This window comes from Hemitrygon akajei, chromosome 13, assembly GCF_048418815.1.
Source record: "Hemitrygon akajei chromosome 13, sHemAka1.3, whole genome shotgun sequence".
In the NCBI taxonomy this organism is placed as follows: domain Eukaryota; kingdom Metazoa; phylum Chordata; class Chondrichthyes; order Myliobatiformes; family Dasyatidae; genus Hemitrygon; species Hemitrygon akajei.
The window spans coordinates 26,029,163-26,056,266 of record NC_133136.1 but is presented as its reverse complement, the minus strand read 5'-3'; the positions used below and the strand labels follow the sequence as shown (position 1 = coordinate 26,056,266).

General features: G+C 41.4%; 1 protein-coding gene across 3 annotated transcripts in view; it reads right to left on the bottom strand.

The window, feature by feature from the left end:
• The window catches only part of tln1 (talin 1), a 230,754-nt gene that overhangs the window by 128,081 nt on the left and 75,569 nt on the right, over positions 1–27,104 (bottom strand). For all 3 annotated transcript variants that reach the window (XM_073064264.1, XM_073064267.1, XM_073064265.1), the window contains exon 2: positions 20,565–20,640. The gene's annotated coding sequence lies outside the window, so the exon portion shown is untranslated. The remainder of the gene's footprint in view (positions 1–20,564; positions 20,641–27,104) is intronic.

Genomic DNA, 27,104 nt, shown 5'->3' with positions numbered 1-27,104 from the left:
TTAGCAGACTACATCAGGTCTTCTTTCAGGATTTCCCTGTATTTTGCTGTATTTTTTTTACCCTTTATCTTCACAAGCATTCCAGGACCTGCTGCAGTGAAGCATCCCCACAGCATGATGCAGTCACCACCATGCTTCACAGCAGGGATGGTGTGTTTTTGATGATTGTGGTGTTTGGCTTACGCCAAACATAGCATTTTAGTCTGATGGCCAAATAGCTCAATTTTGGTTTCATCAGACCATAGAACCTCCTTCCAGCTGACTTCAGAAACTCACACATGCTTTGAGAATTCATGTGAGTTGACTGGTGAAACACCTGGGCAACAGTTGTTGTACGCACAGTCTCTCCCAGCTCAGCCACTGAAGCTTGTAACTCCTCCAGAGTTGGCATATGTCTCTTGGTAGCCTCCCTCTCTAGCTAGTCCCCTTCTTGCACGCCCACTCAGTTTTTGAGGATGGCCTGCTGTAGGCAGATTTGCAGCTGTGCCATATTCTTTTCATTTTTTGATGATTAACTTAACTGTACTCCAAGGGATATTCTGTGACTTGGAAATTTTCTTGTGTCTATCTCTTGACTTGCTCTTTTCAATAACCTTTTCACAGAGATGCTTGGAGTGTTCGTTTGTCTTCATGGTGTAGTTTTTGCCAGGATACTGACTCACCAGCAGTAGGACCTTCCAGATATAGGTGTATTTTTACTACAATCAAAACACCACACCTTGACTGCAACACAGGTCTTTGAAAACAGATCGCCATTTAACTAATCATGTGACTTCTAAAACCAAATGGCTGCACCATTGATGATTTGGTGTCATCAATCTATTATTTTTCGCTTTATATCTGTAATTAATTTAGATCACTTGTAGAGATCAGTTTTCACTGTGACACAGTTTCTGTTGATCAGTGTCAAAAAAGCCAAATTGAATCCACTGATTCAATGTTGTAAAACAATAAAACATGAAAATTTCTCAGGGAGGGGGGAGGTGAATACTTCTTTTTCTCAGCAATATTTTTATTGTTTTTTTAAATCAAGGAAGCATAGTACAAAGGAGGTTTGTGCAGTACTTAACAAATGTAACAAATGTACAATTCACATCTATGAAAAAGATGCACCCATAGTTTTTGTTGCCTCCCTGTCCCAACCTACCCCTCCCAATTCCCATTTCCAAGCCATCATTGCATTAGCGAAAAGGGTTAAACAGAACCTTTATCCCCACAGAGCTGCATTGGTATAGACAAGGTGTATTTTCCTAACACATAAATTGTTGTATGTTTACACGTCTGAGTTCGTAGAGTTTTACCGGAGAATGCTGAAAGTCAGGGAGTTATGTGCAGGGGAATGGAAGAAGGGATGAAACTTTAGTTTGGCTGGGAATTCTGAAAATATTCAAGAAAGGGTCCCCACACCTTTTGGAACTTTATGTCCGAATTGAGAGTTGAATAATTGATCTTCTCAGGGTATAGACTGGACATGATGTCCCTGAGCCACTGAGCATGGGTGGGTGGGGGCAGCATCCCTCCACCTGAGCAAGACTGCGCACCTGGCCAAAAGAGAAGCAAAAGATAGTATGCAACGTTTGGTCGGACGTAGGTGTGTGTCCCCCTCTCCGGAGGTGCCGGATAGAGCGATCAACCGGTTACGTTCCAGATTGTAATTAAGTATTTGGGATAGAGTTTGGAAGACATCTTTCCAGTATTTTTCCAAGGTAGGGCATGTCCAGTACATGTGAATAAGGGAAGCCTTGCCACTTTTGCATTTGTCGCAGCAGGAATTAACATCTGGGTAAATGCAAGATAATTTAATATGACCTTGAACTGCAACAGGCAGTGGCAGGCAGATAAAGAGGTTGAGTTAACTAACTTGAGAAGTGAATCCCATACATAGACTGACAGTGAAAAATTTAAATCTTGCTCCCAGGCAGTTTTAATTTTGTCAAGGGGGCTTGCCTCAGAACCACTAGCTTGTCAGAAATAGTAGATCTTAGACCTTTGTGCAATGGATTCATGCAGAAAAACATATCAATGATGTTTGCGTCGGGTGCCTCAGGGAAGTTTGATAACAAAGGGCTGATAAAATGTCTAATTTGCAAAATCTGAAGAAATGAACGTTGGGCAAGTTAAACTTTGCAGACAATTGTTCAAATGATGCAAAGCAGTTGTTTATAAAAAGATCTTTAAAGCACCTGATGCCCTTTCTATACCAGTCTTGAAATGTTGGATCATCTATAGAAGGCTGGAAGAGGTGATTATGTAGAATAGGACTTGAAAGTGAGAAGCCATATAGACCACTATACTTACTGAACTGAACCCATACTCTCAGGGTGTGCCTGTTAACAGGATTAGCAATCGGTTTAGGCGTAAGAAAAGGGAGTGCGGATCCAAGAAGTGCGGAAATAGAGAAATTCTTAACAGAGTTCAGTCCATTGCCACCCATATTGGGCAGTCAGATGGGTTGTGGAAATGAGACCAAAAGGTGAGATAGCGTATGTTAGCTGCCCAGTAATACAAGTGGAAATTGGGCAGAGCCACACTCCCAACACTTTTAGATTTTTGAAGATGGACTTTATTGAGAAGATCATCGGGGTCTCTCTTCCCACTATTACAGACATTTACACCACATGCTGCACCTGCAAAGCTAATAGTATTGTGAAGGACCCCACGTACCCCTCATACAAACTTCTCTCCCTCCTGCCATCTGGCAAAAGGTACCGAAGCATTCGGGCTCTCACGATCAGACTGTGCAACAGTTTCTTCCCCCAAGCCATCAGACTCCTCAATACTCAGAGTTTAGACAGACATCTACATCATTTATTCTTATATTATAATTCATCCTCTAATGTGCCTATTGTCTTGTTTATTAAATATTGTACTGCCCTGCACTGTTTTGTGCTCTTTATGTAGTCCTGTGCAGTCTAGTGCAGTTTTTATGTTGTTTTACATTACCTAGTGTAGCCTTGCGCTGTCTCACATTGTCTAGTGTAGTTTTGTGGTGTTTCATGTAGCACCAGGGTCCTGGAGGAACATTGTTTCGTTTTTACTGTGTACTGTACCAGCAGTCTATGGTCGAAATGACAATAAATTTGACCTGACTTGACTTGATTCGGTCGGGGACACTTGCCCTTCCATAAATAGGATGATATGATTGAGTCTAGTGAGTCAAAGAAGACTTTAGGAATGAAAAGTGGTATGGATTGAAAAAGGTATAAGAATTTAGGAAGGATGTTCACTTTGACAACATTGATACGGCCCATCAGGGACATGGACAGGGGTGACCACTGTGCTAGGCTCTGTTTTGTATGATTAACAAATTAATGAAATTTTCTCCAAAAACAACGCTTATAATTCCTTGTTACGGTGACGCCAAGGTAAGAAAATTGGTGATTCACTACCTTAAAAGGGAGGTTATGGAACTCTGACGCTTGTGCTTCTCCATTTATCGGGAAAAGTTTGTTCTTGTGTAAATTAAGTTTATATCCTGAAAACAGGCTAAATTTGTTAAGGAGTGAGAACCTGGGGGGGGGGGGGGTAAGGAGGTGATCAGGTTTGATATAAAAAGCAAAAGATCATCAGCACAAAGGGAGACTTTGTGCTCAACTCCCTCCCTCCAGGGGGTGAATACTTCTTTAGGCACTGTATATACTCGAGTTCTGAAGGGAATCTAGAACTATAATACCAGCTCAGTATTATATGCTTCGTTATACTGAGGTTTTGAATATACTGCAGGTGCAGTTATGTTCTGCGAGACAACTTAGGTATGTGTTTGTTTCATTTTTAATGTGGGTTGCAATTGATGTACAATTCCTTTCAGAAAATTCGTTAAGTTGCCAAGCAATGACTGAATCATTCCGCTACAATGATGCAGCTTTGCTAATTATATATATATTTTTTAAACCTGCAGATGCTGGAAATCTGAAATTAAAACAGAAAATGCCATAAGCACTCCACAGGTGAAGGGGCATCTGTGGAAATGGAAGCAGGTTAAAGGTTAGAGTTAACAGCTCAGATCCAATACTCTTCAGACAGTTTTGATAGAGGTTTGAAAACTCGAAACATTAAATTTGTCTCTTCTTCCACTGAAGCTGCCTGGCCTGAATTGAGTGTGTCTGTTTTATGGTCTCAAATAAAAATTGTCAACTGTCCGTTCCTTGGCATTGATTACCCTTGCCCACCAGGACAAGTCCAAGGGGGAAAAAAATCCAAAGAAGGAACAGATTTGTTTCGAGGAGTCGTTGAGGGAGACATGGAACATGATGATATGAAGAGATACTGAGAGATTGATTTCTAACCACCTCCCCACCCCCCCCACACAAAATTAATGTAATACAGGAACAAGATAGACAAAGTGCACCTGTTATTAGATCTGACCAGTTTTGTGATCAAACTGGTCCAATGACCACTGAATACATACAAAGATACTGCACTCACTTGTACATAAGCTACAGTTCCCGTCAGAGTTAATATCAATGTCAAAACATGCAACTTGAAGAAAACTGAAGCAGCCGTAAGCCACACCCCCACCACCACTACTTTATCATTTCCTGTCAGTCCCCTCACAAAGATATTCCTATGTTGTGCCAAATGATGGACAGACATGCAATCATATATACTTATATTTATTGTGGCTTTTTATTATTGTTTCCTTTATCTTTTGTGTATTTTTCATGCTGCAACAGAATTAGAGTAACATTTTTTTTGTTCTGCTTTACACTTGTGTACTGGAGATGACATTACACAGTCTTGAATCTGATGGGCTACACTACAGTAAGTTACAAATCTGCACCTCCCCATGGGTGCTGTAACATCCTAACCAATTTCGATATCAACCAGGTTATTAGGCACACTTAAGGTGCGATAGATAAATATTGTACAGATCGAGGAACTGAGGGTTATGGAAAACAGGCACAGAACAGTTGAGGTCAGCCATGACCGTATTGAATGGCAGAGGAGGTTTGAAGGACTGGGTGTTTGACTCCCACCCCTACTGTATCTTGTGTTCTCCATTTCTAGTGTGATCCCGAAATCATTCTACAAAGTGTTTATGATTTTAAAGGAAAGTGAAGAGCTTTTACAAAAGTAAATATATGATGTTTAAATAAGGAAAACTTCACTTCATTGCACTCACTGTCACTGTACACCAGAAGAATTCAATTCAACAGCAACTTTTCCTGAAACTTTTCTGAAAAGCAAAATTACTAATGAGATTGATGTCAGTTCAGTCCTTATGAACTTTAATGCGCTGTTAGATTTAATAGGATGCCACGGCAACACTGTGGTTAGTGTGGTGCTATTACAGCCGGAGTTCAGAGGTCAATTCCTGTAGAATACATTTGTATCTCCTCCTCATGGGTTTTCCCCAGGTGCTACGGTCCCCCCACCCCCACCCCCCCACACAGTTCAAAGATGTAAAAGGTAGGTCACATCATTGTAAATTATCCTGTGATTAGGGTTGGGGGCAATCGAGTTTGTTGGGGGGGGGGCTAAATAAATAGATATGCAGATAAATTCCCTTGTCTCTTGCTATCTCTACATTAAGCTCCTTTAAATCATTATTTCAGACCCATTACAGCAACGTGGTAACCCATGTGCCATTGATTTTCCCCCCAAGACATATTCAATATTTTAACAATATGCCAAATGGTGCTGTCAGATATTGTGGTAGCTCAGAAGCAGTAGTAGTTTTCTCACTGGGTGGGGGGGGGGGGGGGGGATGCTGGGGAGTAAACTGTAGCAGGTGTTCGAAGTTTCTAGTCAGTCCCAAATCTGCAGCATGTATCTATGGTTGCCGAGGCATTCGTTTTGCAACTTATTTCACCAGTAGCCGAAACTCTTCCACACATCATCTCAGTGCTTCATTCTTTCTAGCAGTGAGTCAACTTCCATCAATGACTTCCACATTACAGTGGAATTAGAAGTCAAGTAAAATAGGAAAATAACATCACATCCTCGTTGAAAATCAACACTACTACTACTACATTAACTCAAGGCCTAGGGAGCCGGCGTCAGGCACGATGACGGACTCCCCACTCCTCCCTCTCCCTCTTCAGTGTATTCAGTTCATCTACATTAGCCTCGCTGCTATCTACACTGATCAACACTGGTGCATCTCAAAGGTGCATGCTTAGACCACTGATCTACTCCCTAGACCCATGACCTTGACTAGGCACAGCTCAAACGACATATATAAATTTACCAATGACACAACTATGGTTGGCAGAATTTCAGATGATGATGATGATGAAGAAGCATACAGCAGTGAGACAGATCAGCTGGTGGAGTGGTGTCATGACTCAGCATCAGTAAGACCAAGGAACTGATTGTGGACTTCAGGAAGGGGAAGTCGAGGGAACACACACCAGTCCTCAAAGGATCAGCAGTGGAAAGCGTGAACACTTTCAAACTCATGGGTATCAAGATCTCTGAAGATGATGCTGATGCAAATACAAAGTGGCTATATTTCATTAGGAGTTGGAGGAGATCTGGTATGCCACCGAGGACTCTGGCACATTTCTACAGATGTACATGGAGAGCATTCTAACTGGTTGCATCATGGTCTGGGATGGAGGGGCCACTGAATAGGATCAGAAAAAGCTGCAGAAAGTTGCAAATTCAGGCAGCACCAACATGGGCACTAGCCTCTCCAGCACTGAGGACTTCAAAAGGCGATGCTACAAAAAAGGTAGCATCCATCATTGAGGCCCTCCATCACCCAGGACATGCCCTCTTCTTATTGTTACCATTAAGGTTGTGGCACTGGAGCATGAAAGCACACATTGAGCATTTTAAGAGCAGCTTCTTCCCCTCTGCCGTCAGATTTCTGAATGGACAATGAACCCATGCAGACTACCTCACTATTTTTCCCTCTTTTTTGTAACACTTACTTAAAGCATTTCTTTTATTATGTATTGCACTGTATTCACTGGAATTCAGAAGAATGAAGGATGACCTATCAAATGGTGAAAGGCCTTGATAGAGTGGATATGGAGAGAATGTTTCCTATATTGGGAGAGACTGACCAGAACAGAGGGGTGTCCATTTAGAATGGAGATGAGGAGGAATTTCTTTAGCCAGAGAGTGGCGAATGTGTGGAATTCATTACACAGGTAGCTATGGAGGCCAAGTCTTTCTGTATATTTAAGGTAGAGGTTGATGGGTTCTTGATTGGGCGTAGCATGAGGGATGGAGCAAATGGCGTGGAGAAGGATGGAGATTGCAGCTGAGGGGGAAATCAGATCAGCCATGATGAAATAGCGGAGCAAACTTGATGGGCCAAATGGCTCCTCTGTCTCAGGGGTCACCGACCTTTTTTGCACCGCGGACTGGTTTAATATTGATAACATTCTTGCGGACCGGCCGACGGGTGGGGGGGGGGGGTGGGGTGTTAATATAGGTGTATATAGGTGTACCAGAATATAGGTGACAAGTCAACAATAAGTCACTTATAAGCGGCTAATACACTCAATGTCGTTTCTAAAAGGGTTTATCTAACAAATTTAATATCAAACACACAGCGCAGATTTTCCTCGCATGAATATAGTGATAAGTCAATTATAACTCACTTGTAAGTCAATAGCATCATAACATTTTAAGTAACGTTTGGATATTAAACACACAGGATATATTTTCCTCGTATGAACATACAGAATCACACCAATATCGCTGAATCAGTGGGAGCCCTGGACTCGTTTCCCTGCAATAAGACTGTCCCATCGAGGAGTGATGGGAGGCAGAGATACTCGAAGGGGGTTCCTTATGTCCAGTCTATTCTGCAATTTAAGTTTTTGTTGCATTCATTGCAGAAACCCCCGCTTCGCAGAGGTATGATGTTGGAAATGGAAGCAACGTTTTCATGGAAGCTATCTCTTGAAAGAGAAACCTGTGCCATCTTGTTAAGCTGCAGCTTCTCCCAACAGTTCACGGCAACATGTCCTTTGCAGCAGGCAGAATCAATTCTTCAACAACAGTGAAAGGGGTGGCTCTCAGCACTTGCTTCTGACCCACTTGCTCACATTTTTTCCACTCAAAAAACTCAAACGGGTTTTGTCTTTAAGTGCAGGGTGCTTGGACTCAAGGTGCCGAAGTAGTTTTGAGGGCTTCATTGCCTCATTCGACAGCTTGTCTCCACATATCACACACAGGGGGCATGGACCGTGCGAGTCGCCGGTCGAATTAAAGCCATATTTTATGTATGACTTGTATTTTCTGTTGAAGGAAGCTTTCTTTTTTTTTGCAGTCTCGGCCTCAGCTATCTCTGCATTATCATCATTACTAGGCCTTTTATGTCCCCCACTACCTCTTCCAAATAAACTCTCAAGCGATGTTTGTTTTTCACTCATCAAGTAGTTGTAGGTTAATGACTGACAGATGAATTCACATGTGTTCGAGTTCAACAGTGGGTGTGACAGGGAATCAGGAAATGTGCAGCTGACTCATATCGTTTCATACCGCCAAATCATATCACTTCCTCGCGGCCCGGTACCGGTCCGGTGGTTGGGGACCACTGTTCTATCTTATGGTCTTATGCACTGCTGTTGCAAAATAACAAATTTCATGCCATATGCTAGTGATATTAAACCAATTCTGATTCTGAAATAAATTAATTTAATTCAGGTGGCATCTTAATCACAGCTTCTGAATGTTCCCAAAATGACATACTTCAGAAGTGCGAACAAATTACGTTGGTCCTTTTGAAAAATATCAATGATTCCTCCAATTAATACAAGTTTAATGTTAACAAAACCGCTATAGAGATTACAACCAGATTCACTTGGATGGAGCCACAGAAATCTGACAAAGCAGAAGCATGAGTGCACAGAATATACAGACTCAGGTAGGATCAGATGTGAATGGATTACAAAGGAGCAGCTAAGTTCTTTGAGATGATTACCTCTATGCTGCAATTTGAAGTTCAGATCAGATTCCAAATAAAAGTGCACTCAGAGTCTAACAACTGTCATGTGTGGGGCCTATCAGCGGCAGCAACTGAGCTCGACGAACTAAATAAAAAGTACACAAGGGAGAAGCGGAGTGGTCATTGTCGGAAGTAGGCCAGAGGCAAGAGTAGAAGCGACAGGCTTTGGCTCATTCAGGCTTCGGCGAGGTAAGTGGGCTTTGTTTTCCGTTTTTCTTTGCATTTTTTTTTGAGGAATAGAGAGCATGGCAGCAGGGTTAGTATTTTGCTCTGGGTGTCAGATGTGGGAATCCTAGGAATCTTCCAGTCTCCCAGGTGGCCACATCTGTGCCAGGTGCACCGAGATGCAGCTCCTGAGAGACCGTGTTGGGGACCTGGAGATGCAACTTGATGACCTGCAGCTCATTAGGGAGAGTGAACAGGAGATTGATAGGAGCTACAAGGAGTTAGTCAACCCGAGGCTGCGGAGGTTAGACAAGTGGGTGACTGTCAGGGAAGGGAAGCGAAGAGCTCAGATAGCTCCCTGTGGCCACCGCCCTCAGTAATCGTCATCTCGTTTTGGATGCAGTTGAGGGGGTGACCTGACAGAAGTCGATCACGGAGATTGGGTCCCTGGCACTGAGTCTGATTCCACGGTGCAGAAGGGAGAGACGATGATGAGGAATGTGGTAGTCATAGGGGATTCCATAGTGAGGGGAACAGACGGGAGGTTCTGTCAGCCTGATAGAGATACCCACATGGTGTGCTGCCTCCCAGGTGCCAGGGTACGGGATGTCTCAGATCAGGTGCAGAGTATTCTGAAAGGAGAGGGTGAGCAGCCAGAAATCTTGGTACACGTTGGTGCAAATGACATAGGTAGAAAAAGGGAGGAGATCCTGAAGAGAGAGTTCAGGGAGTTAGGTATGAAGCTGAAAAGCAGGAACTCTAGGGTAGTAATATCAGGATTGCTGCCTGCGCCACAAGCTAGCGAGTGAAAGAATAGCAAGATCAGGTGTATTAATGTGTGGCTGAGAGACTGGTGTAGGGGGCAGAGCTTCAGATTCACTGGGGCCTCTTCTGGGGGAGGTATGACCTGCACAAAAAGGACGGGTTACACCTGAACCCAAAGGGGTCCAATATCCTAGCAGGCAGGTTTAATAGAGCTGTTAGGGAGGGTTTAAACTAATTTGTCAGGGGGATGGGAACCAGAGTGATAGGGTTGAGGAAGGGGAAAACAGAAATAAATCAAGGATAGTGTGCAACAGAGATTACAGAAGGGACAGGCAGGAGATTGGGCTTAATCACACTCAGTGGCCAAATGTAAGACAGATATATTCCAAATAAGAAGAAATTTTCAAAGGGAAGAAGGACAAGTGAAGTCAGAGGCAAAGTAAAAGCAAAGGAGAGGGCATACAAGGAAGCCAGAGCTAGTGGGAAGATCGAGGATTGGGAAGCTTTTAAAAACTTGCAGAAGGAAACTAAGAAGGTCATTAGGAAGGAAAAGATGAATTATGAGAGGAAGCTGGTGACTAATATTAAAGATACAAAAAGCTTTTTTTAAAGTTTACAATATAAAGGATAAAAGAGTCAAGAGTAGATATAGGACCAATACAAAATGACGCTGGAGATATGGTAATGAGGGATGCAGAGATGGCAGAGGAACTGAATGCGTATTTTGCATCAGTCTTCACAGTGGAAGACGTCTGCAGTATACCGAACATTCAAGAGTGTCAGGGAAGTGAAGTTTGTGCAGTGAAAATTACGACTGAGAAGGTGCTCAGGAAGCTTAATGGTCTGAGGGTGGATAAATATCCTGGACCTGATGGAATGCACCCTCGGGTTCTGAAGGAAGTAGCTGGAGAGATTGCGGAGACATTAACAATGATCTTTCAAGAATTGATAAGGTTCTGCATTGTACCAGATGACTGGAAAATTGCAAATGTTACTCCACTATTTAAGAAGGGTGGGAGGCAGCAGAAAGGAAACTATAGACCTGTTAGCGTGACATCAGTGGTTAGGAAGTTGTTGGAATCGATTGTTAGGGATGAGATTACAGAATACCTGGAGGTACATGACAAGATAGGCCAACGTCAGCATGGTTTCCTGAAAGGAAACTCCTGCCTAACTAACCCACTGCAATTCTTTGAGGAAATTACAAACAGGGTAGTCAAAGGAGATGTAGTAGACATGGTGTACTTGGATTTTAAGAAGGCCTTTGACATGGTGCTGCACATGAGGCTGTTTAGCATGATAAAATCCTGTGGAATTACAGGAGAGTTACTATCGTGAGTGGAGCATTGTCTGGCAGAAAACAGAGTGGGAATAAATAAATCTTATTCTGGTTGGCTGCTGGTTACCAGTGGAGTTCCACAGGGGTCAGTGTTGGGACTGCTGCTTTTTAAGATGTACCGGTATGTCAATAATTTGGACTATGGTACTAATGGAGTGGTGAGAGTGTGGAATGGGCTGCTGGCGATGGTGGTGGAGGTGGATACGATAGTGTCTTTTAAGAGACTCCTGGACAGGTACATGGAGCACAGAAAAATAGAGGGCTATGGGTAACCCTTGGTAATTTCTTAGGTAAGGACATGTTCAGCTCAGCTTTGTGGGCCGAAGGACCTGTACTGTGCAGTAGGGTTTCTATGTTTCTATAAGAGTAGGGATGTGATGTTGAGGCTTTATAAGGCACTCGTGTGACCACACTTGGAGGATTCTGCACAGTTTTGGGCTCCTTATTTTAGAAAGGATATACTGACATTGGAGAGGTTCAGAGAAGATTCACGGGAATGATTCCAGGAATAAAAGGGCTACTGTATGAGGAACGTCTGGCAGCTCTTGCGCTGTATTCCCTGGAGTTCAGGAGAATGAGGGGGAGCTCATTGAAACATTCCAAATTTTAAAAGGACTGAACAGACAAGATATGGCAAAGTTATTTCCCATTTTAGGGAGTCAAGACAAGAGGGTACAACTTCAGGATTGAAGGACGTCCTTTTAGAACTGAAATGCGGAGAAACTTCTATAGTCAGAGGGTGGTAAATCTATGGAATTTGTTGCCACAAGTGGCTGTGGAGGCCAAGTAGTTAAGGCAGAGATAGATAGGTTCTTGATTAGTCAGGGCATCGAAGGGTATGGGGTGAAGGCAGGGGAGTGGGGATGACTGGAAGGATTGGATCAGCCTATGATTGAATGGTGGAGCAACTTCTGCTCCTATATCTTATAGTCCTATCATTCTTTAGAGAACAGCATCTGACTTTCAGTACTCCCATAGTTATTTCTCTAGAAAACAGTTGAATACCATGGTCAATGTTGAGTATTAGCGTCTGTCAGTTTCAGTTAAGAATTCCTGTATCAAGGGAGTGCAATTCATCAAACTTATGAGAACCTTATTGTGCTACTTTAGGTATTGCTCATTGTATGCCCCTGAATACCACAATTATTCTAGTATATGCTTTGTACATTTGTTAGGCATACTACCACTTAAAATCAGTCATACACCACTGCTCACAAATGCAAGAGGGTTAAAAACTAACCATGATACAAATCATGCAAGAAGAAACAAGCCATTTTCTAGCAGTGGCTACACTGGGAAATTTCAAATCTCAGTATACCAAGTTCTGACCTGGTGAAAAAATACAAAAGGAGTATTGTTGCCAGCACAACAGTGCACTGCTGAATGAACACTAATTGTTTACCTGCCTACTTCAAAAGTGGCAAAGCATCTGAAGGCTGACCGGAACCAGCAGCTGAGGAAAGCTGGCGTTGGATCAGAGAATGAACTCCAGGCCTTCCACTGGGCCTTTAAGAAGTGTGAGATAATCCAAGCAGTGGGCATACACAAATCTGCAGGAAGAGTAGGGTCCTAATACATTAAGCCTGCGCTATCATTCATCACAACTGACCTCAACTCAGTGTTCCTGTATAACCCCAGAGACAACTTACACAAACATGAGATAATCTGCAGGTACTGGAAATCCAAGGAAAAAGGCACAAAATGCTACAGGAGCTCAGGCAGCATCTATGGAGATGAATAAACAGTCAATGTTTCAGGCCGAGACCCTTCATCAGGTCTGGAAAAAAAGATGAGAAGTCAGAGCAAGGAGATGGGGGAGGGGAGGAAGAGGAACATTTTACACACTTGCTTATCAAATTTCCATCTCCAAAAAATATCCGGAGTTTGTTCCTAACACCATTTGAGGAAGTTCCAAAGACTAATCTGTCTTAACTAGACAACCTTCGGTACTTTCTAAATGTGTTCAAAGTTCAAAGTATATTTAATTATCAAAGAGTGTATATGTCACCATATTCTGCCCTGATTCATTTTCTTGCAGGCATTTAAAGGAAAATAAATAAATACAAAAGAGGTTATGAAAAGCAAAGACTGAACAACATCCTCTATTCAAAAGAGGACAATAATACATAATAAAAGTAAATGTGTAAATAAATAATACTGAGAATGAGTTGTAGAGTCCTTGAAGTGAGTCAGTAGATTGTGGAGTCAGTCCAGTGTTCAGATGAGTAAAGCTATCCAGGCTGGTTTAGGAGTCTGATGGTTTAAAGGTAAAAACAGTGTCTCAAAGACAGACAGACAGACTTTATTGATCCTGAGGGAAATTGGGTTTTGTTACAGTCACACCAACCAAGAATAGTGTAGAAATATAGCAATATAAAACCATAAATAATAAGAAGTAAATTATACCAAGTGGAAATAAGTCCAGGACCAGCCTATTGGCTCAGGGTGTCTGACACTCCGAGGGAGGAGTTGTAAAGTTTGATGGCCACAGGCAGGAATGACTTCCTATGACGCTCAGTGTTACACCTCGGTGGAATGAGTCTCTGGCTGAATGTACTCCTGTGCCTAACCAGTACATTATGGAGTGGATGGGAGACATTGTCCAAGATGGCATGCAACTTGGACAGCATCCTCTTTTCAGACACCACCGTCAGCGAGTCCAGTTCCACCCCCACAACATCACTGGCCTTACGAATAAGTTTGTTGATTCTGTTGGTGTCTGCTACCCTCAGCCTGCTGCCCCAGCACACAACAGCAAACATGATAGCACTGGCCACCACAGACTCGTAGAACATCCTCAGCATCATCTGGCAGATGTTAAACAACCTCAGTCTCCTCAGGAAGTAGAGACGGCTCTGACCCTTCTTGTAGACAGCCTCAGTGTTCTTTGACCAGTCCAGTTTATTGTCAATTCATATCCCCAGGTATTTGTAATCCTCCACCATGTTTCAAACTGACCCCTTGGATGGAAACAGGGGTCACCGGTGCCTTAGCCCTCCCCAGGTCCACCACCAGCTCCTTAGTCTTTTTCACATTAAGCTGCAGATGATTCTGCTCACACCATGTGACAAAGTTTCCCACCATAGCCCTGTACTCTGCCTCATCTCCCTTGCTGATGCATCCAACAATGGCAGAGTCATCAGAAAACTTCTGAAGGTGGCAAGACTGTGCAGTAGTTGAAGTCCGAGGTGTAGATGGTGAAGGGAAAGGGAGACAGGACAGTCCCCTGTGGAGCCCCAGTGCTGCTGACCACTCTGTCTGACACACATTGTTGTGTGTTTCCACTACAGCAGGGTTCTCAACCTTCAGTTAATGGCAAAGCTCCATGGTATTTCAAAAGGTTGAGAACGCCTGCACTAAAGGAAACATCCTTTCTGTCAAGTTCCCTTTTGTTTCAATCATCTGTTGAAGACACACCCATTTGGCATCACTTTATCCAAACTACGGTACTAGTGTTGAAGCTACCCTTACCATTTGACCTTGATTACATTGCCCTAGGCCACTTCTACACCCCTGAAAGATTCCTCCTTGGTGTTCCACTCGCATTTTAGTAATGTGTATCAAGGGCTTTGCAATTTACGAATAATAATGGTAGGACACAAGTACTGCTTGTTATACTAACTTCTGTTACAAACGGGATAAAAATTAATAAGGGGAATCTTATACGACGAATTAGTGAGCCCAAAACTGGAACACTGCTTAGTTTTTGTGTTACTTAAGGCAGGACACGCCAAGACTCCCTAACTCTCCATGCACTAAGATACTATGGCAACTGATAGCCAGTTAACCCTCTCCACATTTGATAGCTTTATTAGAAATAAAAATGTTTACGGACCTATATTTTCTGAATGTTTTGCCAGAAATACAGCAATCAACTTAATATGAGATACAGACTGGTCATATCTATAGGTTCAATGCTTAAAAGTGAGATACAAAATCTTATGCTCAGGAATAAAGACTGAACCAATGATTTCATATAGTACATTTAAATCATCTTTTTATTTGGTAAGATACATTCCCAAAGTGTTGACCTTAACTATATCCACCATACAAACTTAAAAGATTAGGATAAATTGCTTAAATTATCTTATACAAATATCGAATATAAAAAGGAATATCGAACTGCTATTTTAGGTATTCTGGCAGAAATTGTATTTTTGGCAAAGTTAGAACAGCCTTCTGATTTAAGTGTCGAAGTTCCAGTTTCTATTTTATTGTATGTTGAAATTTGAACCTGTACTTTTATTTCCAATTAAGGGAATCTTAGCAAAATATCTCAATTACTGGAGTCACAATACAGCAACATCAACCTGACATGGAGACGAACTAAAATTCTTTCACTGCAGCTGGAGAATGCAAGTTAAATTAAAGTAACAAAAATCTGGAATTAAAAAACTAGTTTAAGAAATATGACAAAGCAGAAGACAATCATAAGGTACCACATAGCCTCCAATAGCCTTCTGGAAAGGAAATCCAGCCTGGTCTATCCTCATCACCAGAACCACAAATATAAGACTGACTTTAAAATGCAATTTGAAAAAGATGTGCAAACAATGGTATTATACAGCAACAAATGGTAAGTAATAAATGTTCATATCCTGTGTAGGAAAGAAACATTAAAAGTAAGATTTTGTAAACTTAAATTTGCTTTGGTACAGGTTATACTCAAGTGAAGTGTTACTTGGAAAATAAGTACTATAAATTATATCTCGTTCCACACAGGCATTACAATTGTACAACTCAACACCACAAATGCTTCACTATATAATTCATATCCAAGGTCTGGTTATTTCAATTTGTCCTATAATACAATAAATTCATTTCAACAATGAGGTTCATGAGAATGATCCCCGGAAAGAAAGGGTTAACATATGAAGAGTGTTTGATGATACTGGGCCTGTACTCCTGTACTGGAGTTTAGAAGAATGAGGGGAAATCTCATTGAAGCCTATGAATATTGTTAGATCGAGACAGAGTAGACGTGGAGAGGATATTTCCTATGGTGGAGAAGTCTAGGACTGGAGAGCACAGCCTCAGAATAGGCCTTCCCTTTAGAACGGAAACGAGGATGAATTTCTTTAGATAGAGGGTGGTGGATCGTGGAATTCATTTCCATAAAACATTGTAAAAGCCAAGCCAAATCAATGGGTATATTTAAAGTGGAGGTTTATAACTTCTTGATTCATAAGCGCATTAAAGTTTACAAAGAACAGGCAGGACAATGGAGTTGAGAGGGCTAATAAATCAGCCATGAAAGAATGGCCGAGCAGACTCAATGGGCCAAATGGCCTAATTCTGCTCCTCGGTCTTATGGTCAATACCAAGCTATTCAATGATTCATTGGTTTAACAGTGGTTATGGATTTACACTCAGCATCATATCATCTGAAAGTAGTAAAAGATTCTTTGGACAAAGCTCTATCTCATTGAATAACACTAATATTTCTAAGCTGAACAAATAAGCAAATGGTCTAAAATTCTTCTGTGATCTAATACTGCAAACTTTTGCTGATATTCTCAACATATTGCTTATTCAAGTTAAGAGTATTCCATCGACAATAATGATAGAAGCTGTTAACCATAAGTCTGATAATAAAGGATGTGATCGTTACAGTAATCAGAATTGATCTTGATTAGAATATATTCAGATAAGCTTTGCCCGAGTCAAGAAACCACAATGGAAAGAAATGGGATTAGGTTATAGTTCACTTAACCACAGCTACATTGCAGAACTGAAAAAAACCTTAAAGAAGGGGTTCCCAACCTCTTATATGCCATGGATCCCTACTATTAACTGAGGGGCCTACGGACCCCAGGTTGGGAACCCCTGCCTTAAAAGGGATCTTGCATGAAAGTATTTGGATTATTGTGGGCAATTTTAATCTTCATAAACATAGGGGAGCAAAACAACAAATTGACAAATAACCGGACAACCAACTCATAGAATACACTCGGTAGCCACTTTATTAAGTGGCTCCTGTAACTATAAAGTGGCCACTGAGTGCATTCTTGTGCTCTTCAGCTGCTGTAGCCCATCCACTTCAAGGTTCGACATGCTGCGCATTTAGAGATGTCTTTCTGCATTTCCACTGTTGCAATGCGTGGTTATTTGAGCTACTGCTGCCTTCCTCTCAGCTCGAGTCAGTGTAGCCATTCTCCTCGGACCTCTCTCAATAACAAGATATTTTCACCCACAGAACTTTCTTTCTCTCCCCCCCCCCCACCACTCCATTCTCTGTAAACAATCTTGGATCAGCAGTTTCAGAGACTTTCAAACCACCCCATCTGGCACCAATTATTCCACGATCGCTTAGGTCAGATTTCTTCTCCAATCAGATGTTTGGTGTGAGCAACAACTGAAACTCTTGACCATATCTACATACTTTTATGCATTAAGTTGCCTGCCGCATGACTGGTGATTAGATATTTGCATTAACGAGGTGTACAGGTTTTCCTAATAAAGTGGTCACTGCACATGTTATCTGGACAGTTCCTAATGTTGTCAAATCAACCAGGGAACAGGCTGCTGTTAGTTCTGATTCAGTGTCTTAACACAGGATTAAAACATTTCATCATGAAAAATTCTCTGGGAATAATGATAACATGATGTCTCAATTTTTAACACCTTAAACTCAACATAAATTACAATATTATAAAGGCAGAATTGACTAAAGGAGACTGGGGAAATTGATCAACAGTCAATAATCTAGTAATAACCATCTAATTGTCTTATAAAGCATCATCATGAAGTCCTTCTTCTTGTGTTCTACACTTACATTTATTAAACCTTGACTCAACTTTGTAAACCTACTCTGCCATTCCGTACAAACTTTGTACACTTAATCACAAATAACTTTATTCTTGTACTAGTTTTTGAATTGAATCATTGTTCATACTGAATAAATTCATTCTTACCAAAACACAAGATTTTGCATTTCTCAGCATGACATTTTGTCTGCCACCTTTTCAACCCTTTCATCAGCCAATGGTTTCCAAGAAGTCTACGGCTCTTCCCCTCATAATTCACGATGCCTTCAAGTTTTGAACCACTTGTAAACTTGGAAACTATGCCCTGATTATTAGCCCAAGCTTAAGAGGCATTTATGCAGATACTTGAACAGGCAACACACAGAAGGATATGAACTTAATGGGAACAGATAAGATTAGTGCAGTTTGACAGAGCAGGTCAGCATGAAGGTGGTATGCTGAAGGACTCATTTCAATGCTCGATGACTCTACCCCTAAATAATGAATGAACTGACAGCTGTTGCAGATTAATCACCATGAGTACAGAATAATTAGGTCAGACCCTTGCTGGATGAACTATTAAGCAACATTTAAACATGTACAAACACAGTCTACATTATTGGCCTTCTCCAGTAGGTCTGCCAAAGTAAATCTCACTCTTCATCTCAGCGTACTGAGCACATACATCTCAAGTACACTCTGTAGCCACTTTATTAGGTACACCTGCTCGTTAATGACTCAGCCAATCATGTAGCAGCAACTCAATGCACAATAGCATGGCCAAGAGGTTCAGATGTTGTTCAACCAAACATCCGAAGGAAGAAATTTGATCTAAGTGACTTTGACCATAGAAAGGTGCCAGGCAGGGTGGATCTCCTGGAATTTTCATGCACAGCAGTCTCTAGAGTTCACAGAGAAAGGTGCAATAAACAAAAAAAAAAAAAAATAAATCCAACGAGCAGCAGTTTTCTGGTCTAAAAAGCCTTGTTAATGAGACAAATCAGAAGAGAATGGTCGGACAGTTTCAAGCTGATAGGAATGCAACACTAATTCAAATAACTATGCATTACAACAGTAGTGTACAGAACAACTCACAACACGTCGAACCTTGAAGTGGATGGGCTACAGCAACAGAAAACCACAAACATAAACTGAGTGGCCACTTCATTAGGTACAGGAGATATCTAATAACGTGTCCTCTCAGTACCTGTTCAATACAATAAATTTACCAGCATATTTGCCACAGAAAAATCAGATGGACTGAAAATTAGAACATTTCCTTTAATATCTAACAAAGCAAAAAAAAAAAAAGAATTCAAAGCTGATCATTGGTTGAGCTATTTTCAGTTACATGTAGCTGCACTAGTTCAGGAAATTTGCTCTGTTAATTTACGGAACTGATGAAATACAAAATCTTAGCTCCAGCAAACATCTACATTTTGCAAAAACTATCTAAAGCAATGTTTTAAAATGACTAAAATACAATTTGAGTGAGCAGTGAGTCTCAATCCTGTATGAACAAAACCAAATATTTTTACTAATCCTCATGAAAGAGAAGGGGAATGTTATGTTTGAGATAGGTAGGTGGACAGCGTTACCACTATGAAAATAATTCAAGAAACTTCAGTGCATTTAGTCAATGTTCTAATGGGTTGAAGGCATTTCTTGTTCATTGGCTTTTGTTGTAAATTTTGTGGAGCACTCAATAGTTTAATATTTTAAAAAGAACATGTGTTTATTGAGGCTCCATGTTAGAGAATTAAACCCAAGGTCTAGCTGGGGCACAGAGCATCCTTTTCATCTCTTTCACCTATGTATCAAGATAAAGGACTGTCCAAAAGTCTTACACACATAAAACTATTCTCTAAAAGTGAAGATGCTTTCAAAAATATGAAAATAAAGTTTCTAAATATCAAAAATTACACTAAACAGCAAACAGTTAAAAAAATACTGTAAATCAAATCAATTATTTGGTATGACTACCCTTTGCCTTTAAAACAGCATCATTCTCTTAGGTACACTGCTGTACAGTTTTATTAGAATAATCGGCTGGTAGGTTGTTCCAAGCATTTTGGAGAACTTGTCACGGTTCTTCTACAGACTTTGCCTGTCTCGTTTGCTTCTGCCTCTCCAGATAATCCCAGACAGTCTCGATGACGTTGAGTTCAGAGCTCTGTGGAGGCTATACCATTTGAAACCTGGTGCCTGAAGACTTTTACACAGTATTGTCACACTCAGAGGTCATGGGTTCATTATTGGAAGGCACACAAGCTATTTACGGGTTGAGCTGTTGGTGTACGTTCGATGTTCCAGACTGTGCAACAAAGGTTGGCAAACAAACACCACAGATCTCTTATCCAGTAAGCATCACAATATGAACCCACAAGGATACAGAGAACTGTGTGTCCATGCTTGATACTTTTAGGACTGAGGTGCAAGTCAAATGCATCTGGACATCCCAACTGGGGGTGGGAAGAAATCACTTTCACCACGTGAATAAATAGAAATGTTCTTAAACTGCAACATTTAAGAACATTTTTAAAACATGAAGTTCAAATCTGAAAGAAAACTTCATATTCATTCAAAGCGAGAACTTTACCTAGAACATTTAAAAATACTAAATTACACCATGTAGCCTTACCTAGTACAAGTGAATAAGGAAAGTTTCAAGGTTTCCACACTTTCGATCAAGAAGACAGGCTTCTCCAGCTTTGGCTCTGAGTAAAGAAAATAAAAATAAATAAAGTTAAATTTAAATGCTTCCTCTTCAAATCACAGGCAGTACAGGTCTGAATGTCATTTTCAATGTCCAATAGAAAAAAGAGGTACAAAGTTGTGGTCATAATTTTAATCATTCCTGTTTTACCCTTTATTCTCCAACATTCCAAGAAATAGAGAACTAACAATACAACAAATACAGGCCTTTCAGCCCAAAGGTCCATGCCAACCACAGTGCCACCCAGCTTGCCCCACTTCCATGCCATTAGCCCATGTCCCTCTGAATCCCACCTCTCAGTGTACCTACAGCAGTGTTAGGAAGTTTGTGAACCCTGTAGAATTTTCTCTACTTCTGCATAAATATGACCTAAGATTTGATCAGATCTTCATGCAAGTCCAAAAACTAGATAAAGAAAACTCAACGAAATAAATAACAGAAGAACAGAATACTTGTTCACTCATTTATGAAGAAAATGATCCAATATTACATGTCTTTGTTGGAATAAGTACATGAGCCTCTGGGATAATGACGTCTGCTAAAGCTATTTGGAATCAGGTGTTCTAATCAATGAGGTGAGATTGGATGTGTGGGTTGTAGAGGTGCCCTGCCCTATAAAAAAGATCAAGTCAGATTACTGTCAGAGCCTGCTCTTCTCAAGAAAGATTTGTTTATGTGTACCATGCCTCAATCAAGACAACTTTCAGAGGACCTTGGAAGAAGAATTGTAGAGATACATCAAGCATTTCTAAAGACTTGAGTGTTCATCAGTCCACAGTAAGAGAAATTGTCTACAAATGGAGGAAACTCAGTACTGTTGCTTACTCTCCAGAGGAGTGGGCATCCTGCAAAGATCACACCAAGAGCACAATGTGCAATGCTAAAGGAGATGGAAAAAAACCAAGGGTATCAGCAAAAGAGCTGCAGAAATCTCTAGAACTTGCTGAAGTCTCTGTTCATGTGTCTACTGTAAGAAAAACACTGAACATGAATGGTATTCATGGAGGGACACCACAGAGGAAACCATTGCTCTCCAAAAAAAATTGCTAAAAAAACTCAAGTTTGCTAAACACCATCTAGATGTTCCACAATGCTTCTAGGACAATCATCTGTGGAAAGATGAGACAAAAATTGAACTTTTTGACATAAATGCACATTGCTATGCTCGGAGGGAAAAAGGCATTGCACACCAACAACAAAACCTCATCCCAACTGTGGAGCTTGGTGGAAGGAGCATCATGGTTTGGGGCTGCTTTGCTGCCTCAGGGCCTGGACAGCTTGCAATCATTGAAGGAGTGATGAACTCAAAATTTTATCAATATATTTAGAGGAGAATGTCAGGGTAGCAGTCAGTCACCTGAAGCTTAATAGAAGTTGGATATTGCAACAAGACAATGATCTGAAACACAAGAGTAAATCAACAACAGAATGGTTTAAAAAGAAGAAAATTAGTGTTTTGCAATTGCTGAGTCGAAGTCCTGACCTTAATCCTGCACAAATGTTTTGTAAGGAGCCGAAGCAAGCAGTTCATGCAAGGAAGCCCACCAACATCCCAGAGTTGAAGTAGTTTTGTAAAGAGAAATGGCCTAAAATTCCTCCAGGCCGATGTGGAGGACAGATTAACAGTTACTGGAAACTTTAGTCATTGCTGTACAAGGGGGTCACCCCAGTTACTGAAAGGGTTCACATACTTTTTCCAATACATACATGTAATATTGGATCATTTTCTCAATACATAAATTAACAAGTATAATGTTATGTGTTACTTATTTAATTTGATTCTCTTTATCTAGTTTTAGGACTTGCATGAGATCTGATCACATTTTCGGTCATATTTGTGCAGAAACAGGGAAAATTCTACCGGGTTCACTAAGTTTCTAGCAGCACTGCAAGTGTTTCTTAAATGACACTGTTGCACCTGGCTTAACCACTTCGTCTGGCAACTTGTTCCATATATTCACTACCTTCTGCTTGAAAAATTGCCCCCTGCCCCCCATTTCCCTGAGTTTTGAATTCCCTTACCTTAGGGAAAAGATTTATCATCCAGCTTATAAATGTACTCATTGTGCATTTTTCTATATTCTGAGGGATAAAGACTGAGCTTTGGCCAACCTCTCCCTACAATTCTGGCCCTGAGGCCCTGGCAACACCTTCATAATTTTTTTTCTGCACTTTTTCCAGTTTAACCAAATTTTTCCTCTAACAGGCTGATCAAAACTGTACACAGTAGTCCAACCACCCCAACAAATTGTATAACTGCAACATGACGTTACAACTCCTATACTCAATGATCTGACTGAAGCCCAGTGCACTAAACCGCACAAGCATGGTGGACATGCTATGTTAGCGCCAGAATCTGTGGTGATACTTGCCGGCTGTTCACAGAACATTTTGAGGTTGTGCTGCTTGTTAAGGCAAATGGCCCATTTCACTAAGTTTTGATGTATACGTGACAAATAAATGAATCTGACTCTAAAAGCCTTTTTCACTACCGTATCTACCTGTGACAATGCTTTCAACAAACTACGTCCTTGTACTCCTAAGTTCCTCTGTTCCATAAAACTTCCTAGTGCCCTATCATTCATAGTACAGAAACAGAAAGCTTACAGCACAATACAGGCCCTTCGGCCTACAAAGCTGTGCCGAACATGTCCCTACCTTAGAACTACCTAGGCTTTACCCATAGCCCTCTATTTTTCCAAGCTCCATGTAGCCATCCAGGAGTCTCTCAAAAGAACCTATCATTTCCGCCTCCACCAGCACCGCCGGCAGCCCATTCCACGCAGTCACCACTCTTTGCATAAAAAACTTAACCCTGACATCTCCTCTGTACCCACTCCCCAGCACCTTAAATTTGTTGTCCTCTTGTGGCAACCATTTCAGCCCTGGGAGAAAGCCTCTGACTATCCACACGATCAATGTCTCTCATCATCTTATACACCTCTAACAGGCCACCTCTCATCTTCCGTCGCTCCAAGGAGAAAAGGCTGAGTTCACTCAACCTATTCTCATAAGGCACGCTCCCCAATCCAGGCAACATCCTTGTAAATCTCCTCTGCACCCTTTCTATGGTTTCCACATCTTTCCTGTAGTGAGGCGACCAGAATTGAGCACAGTGTTATAGGTCCTAATTATTTAAAATGCCAAATTTATGGTGCCTTAAGAGCAGTTTACATAATAATTACCATCGATTAACAGATTCAAAGTACATTTATTATCAATGCATGCAGTGTACAATCCTGAGATTCGTCTTCCCAGACAGCCATGAAACAAAGAAAACCATGGAATCTGTTCAAAGAAAAACAACAAACTCCCTCCCCCCCCCACAAAAAAAAACCAAATCGCACAAGCGGCAGGAAGAGCGGAAAAAAAACAGAATATAAAACATCAAATCTAAAGAATGCAGGCACATTCAGTTCAGTTCAATCTAGCGCTGTGTCGTTCATTTTCGGGAGGCCATCCCAATCAAAATCGCTCAAATAATAGTAACTAAATTATCACATTTGGCAAACAATATTAAGCTTTTCACAAAGTGCTGGTCTGCTTTCCCTCAAGATACACCTTTCCAAGAATGCAAACACGAGGAAATCTGCAGATGCTGGAAATTCAAGCAACACACACAGAATGCTGGTGGAACGCAGCAGGTCAGGCAGCATCTATAGGGAGAAGTACAGTCGTCGTTTTGGGCTGAGTCCTGACAAAGGGTCTCAACTATATTTCTTCCTATGGATGCTGCCTGGCCTGCTGCGTTCCACCAGCTTTCTGTGTGTGTTCCCTTCCAAGAATGTACACCTTTTTAAGGTTTTCAGCATTTTTCATAGAGAATTTATGCTCAAGTGATGTTTTTCTGGTGAATGCTGCATCTCTGGTGCTCTGTGCCTACGATGTTGCTGCAAAGCAGCTTCCCATTGCACCTATACAGTCAAGCGTTTATGCACACGGCAATAAACTCAATTTGGGTTTGAGTGCCCTGTGCTCCTTAATGCATGTTGCAAATGGGGGTTAGCAAATTCGAGGATACTAAGATCAAATTGCAGCTCGAGTGAACGAGGCTCAGAACCCATGTGAGACTCACTTCCGTTTCTGACAACATGCTATTATTATATGTTAGTAACCACCCTGCATAACTTGTAGAAAATGATTCCATTTATTGATGCTGTACAAAGACAGCCAATCAACACAATGCACAGCTATATAAAAAGATAACATTTTATTTTATTTTGAGATACAGCACAGTAACAGGCCATTCCAGTCCAAGGAACCTACAGCACCCAAGCTATAGCCACATGACCAATTAACCAACTAGCCCATACGTCTTTGGACTGTGGCAGGAAACCAGAGCACCCGGAGGAAACCACAGGGTCACGTACCAACTGCTTATAGAGAGCGGTGGAACTGAACTCGGGTTGCTGATACTGTAATAATTTCAAACTAATGGCTACGCTACACTGCCCCCCCCCCCCCCACAGTGCTGCAAACTGCTGAAATGCTACAGAAAACGCTGCAAGTGATCAGCTCCAAGCTCCAGCTCCATATTCTTGACTTGTTTCTCCCTCTACAGATGCAGACGAGTTGCTGAGCAATCCCTGATTTTCAATCTTTATTTCAGATTTCCCTCAAGGTGCCGTTATTGGCTTTTCAACACTGGATGACTTTGCCCAAACCTCCACCCGCCCCAAAGAAGTGATGGATACAAAATCACTGCCATCCTTTCAACTCTCTTCCCAATGTTCTGACAATATTTCTTAATTTCTTTTTGTTGAACACTTGAATTGGAAACTTTCTTCCCCCTGCTGTCCAGATGATGCATTCCACAATATAATCAGGGAGATTCAGTAATAATAATAGTGAATACAAGCTTCACCACCCTCGAAAACCATCAACTCAGAGACGAGCACCATTTACTTTATGGAGGCCTAGAAACCCTCTAGCAGTACAAAAAAACAAAAATGTTTCACGCCCAGCTTCAAAATAGTTTATTGCAGTTCGAAACCAATGCTTGCTACCCAATTCTACTGTAAGTATTCATCTGAAATTAAGATTTTTCAGAAACATCATAAACAAGATTTTGGAAATTTTGAGCAACACACACACAAAATACTGGAGGAACTCAGCAGGTCAGGCAGCATCCATGGAGGGGAAATAAACTGTCACCATTTCAGGCCGAGACCCTTCATCAGGACTGGAAAGGAAGAGGGCAGAAGGCAGTATAATAAGCTGGAGGAAGGGGAGGAGTATAGCTGGCAGATGGTAGGGGAACGGTGGGTGGGTGGGGGCGGGGCAATGAAGATAGAAACTGAGAGGTGATAGTTGTAAGATTTCGAGGGCTGAAGGAGGAGGAGCCTAATAAGGAAAGGACAGTGCTCTATGAAAGAAAGGGAGGATGGGAACTCAAGCAGGCCATCAGGTTGGAGGCCACCCAGAGGAAATACAAGAACCATTATCCTGTGTTGATATTTGTTAATGTGGGTACTTGCTAAAACTGAAGAGCTCTCTTCTGCCCTTCCTGTTCAGCCCGAGATGTAATGTCAGATGCATTACAATGCAAAATCCACACCCTTGGCCCACTCATTCAGTATCACAGATCAGCTGGTCCGGTATTCTGACTCCATAACAAAGATGGACTGAACAGTGCATTAAATTAGCAACGTAATTTAGAAGGTTTTTAAGAACACGGTGTTATCTTAGATCTAGTGTTTCTGCATATTATTAGGCTCAAAAATAAAAGCCACCAACATACTCTTGCATCTCCAAAGGCATTAAATATGTTTAAGCAACACGCACAAAATGCTGGTGGAGTGCAGCAGGCCAGGCAGCATCTATAGGAAGAAGTACAGTCGATGTTTCGGGTCGAGACTCTCGGTCATCTTTAAACGGCTTTTAAACTCCAGTCTACAAGCTGGTTATTCTGACAGCAATCAACTGCTCATATTTGTATTGTGGCTTTCAAAGCATTTAAAGAAAATTACTTGTGAAGGCCAGTCACTGCTGCAATGCAGAAATTATGTTCCCTTGTGAATGTCTGCACTAAAAGTGATCCCACCCCATCTCATTAGTTTGCCACAGGCAAAGAGCTACAAGATGGTATAAACTTTTACAGCATGCCACCTTCAATATATTTTCAACCTTCCAACAGTTTAAAACCCTTATGTAATGCGGGAGAATCCCAAGATATATGTCTTGACCGTGCACTGTGCAGGAAGCAGTTTTAGAAGTTACTAAATACCAAACACTTAAGTAAACAGCAGTAATTTTGTTATGCATCAAAAACATGTACACTCCCAGCTGGATGATAGGTAATCGCTTTCCCCATTACACATTCCATAGCATCGTCTGTCCGCTCTTTACTCCCTGAATGAGCAGTACACTTGGAATGCCTCCACAGGAACTGATTCGCTGGCATTTTGATTAGTTTGACCACTAGCAATGTAGTCACTTCCTGCCTTAACCAGCATTCCTTAAAAG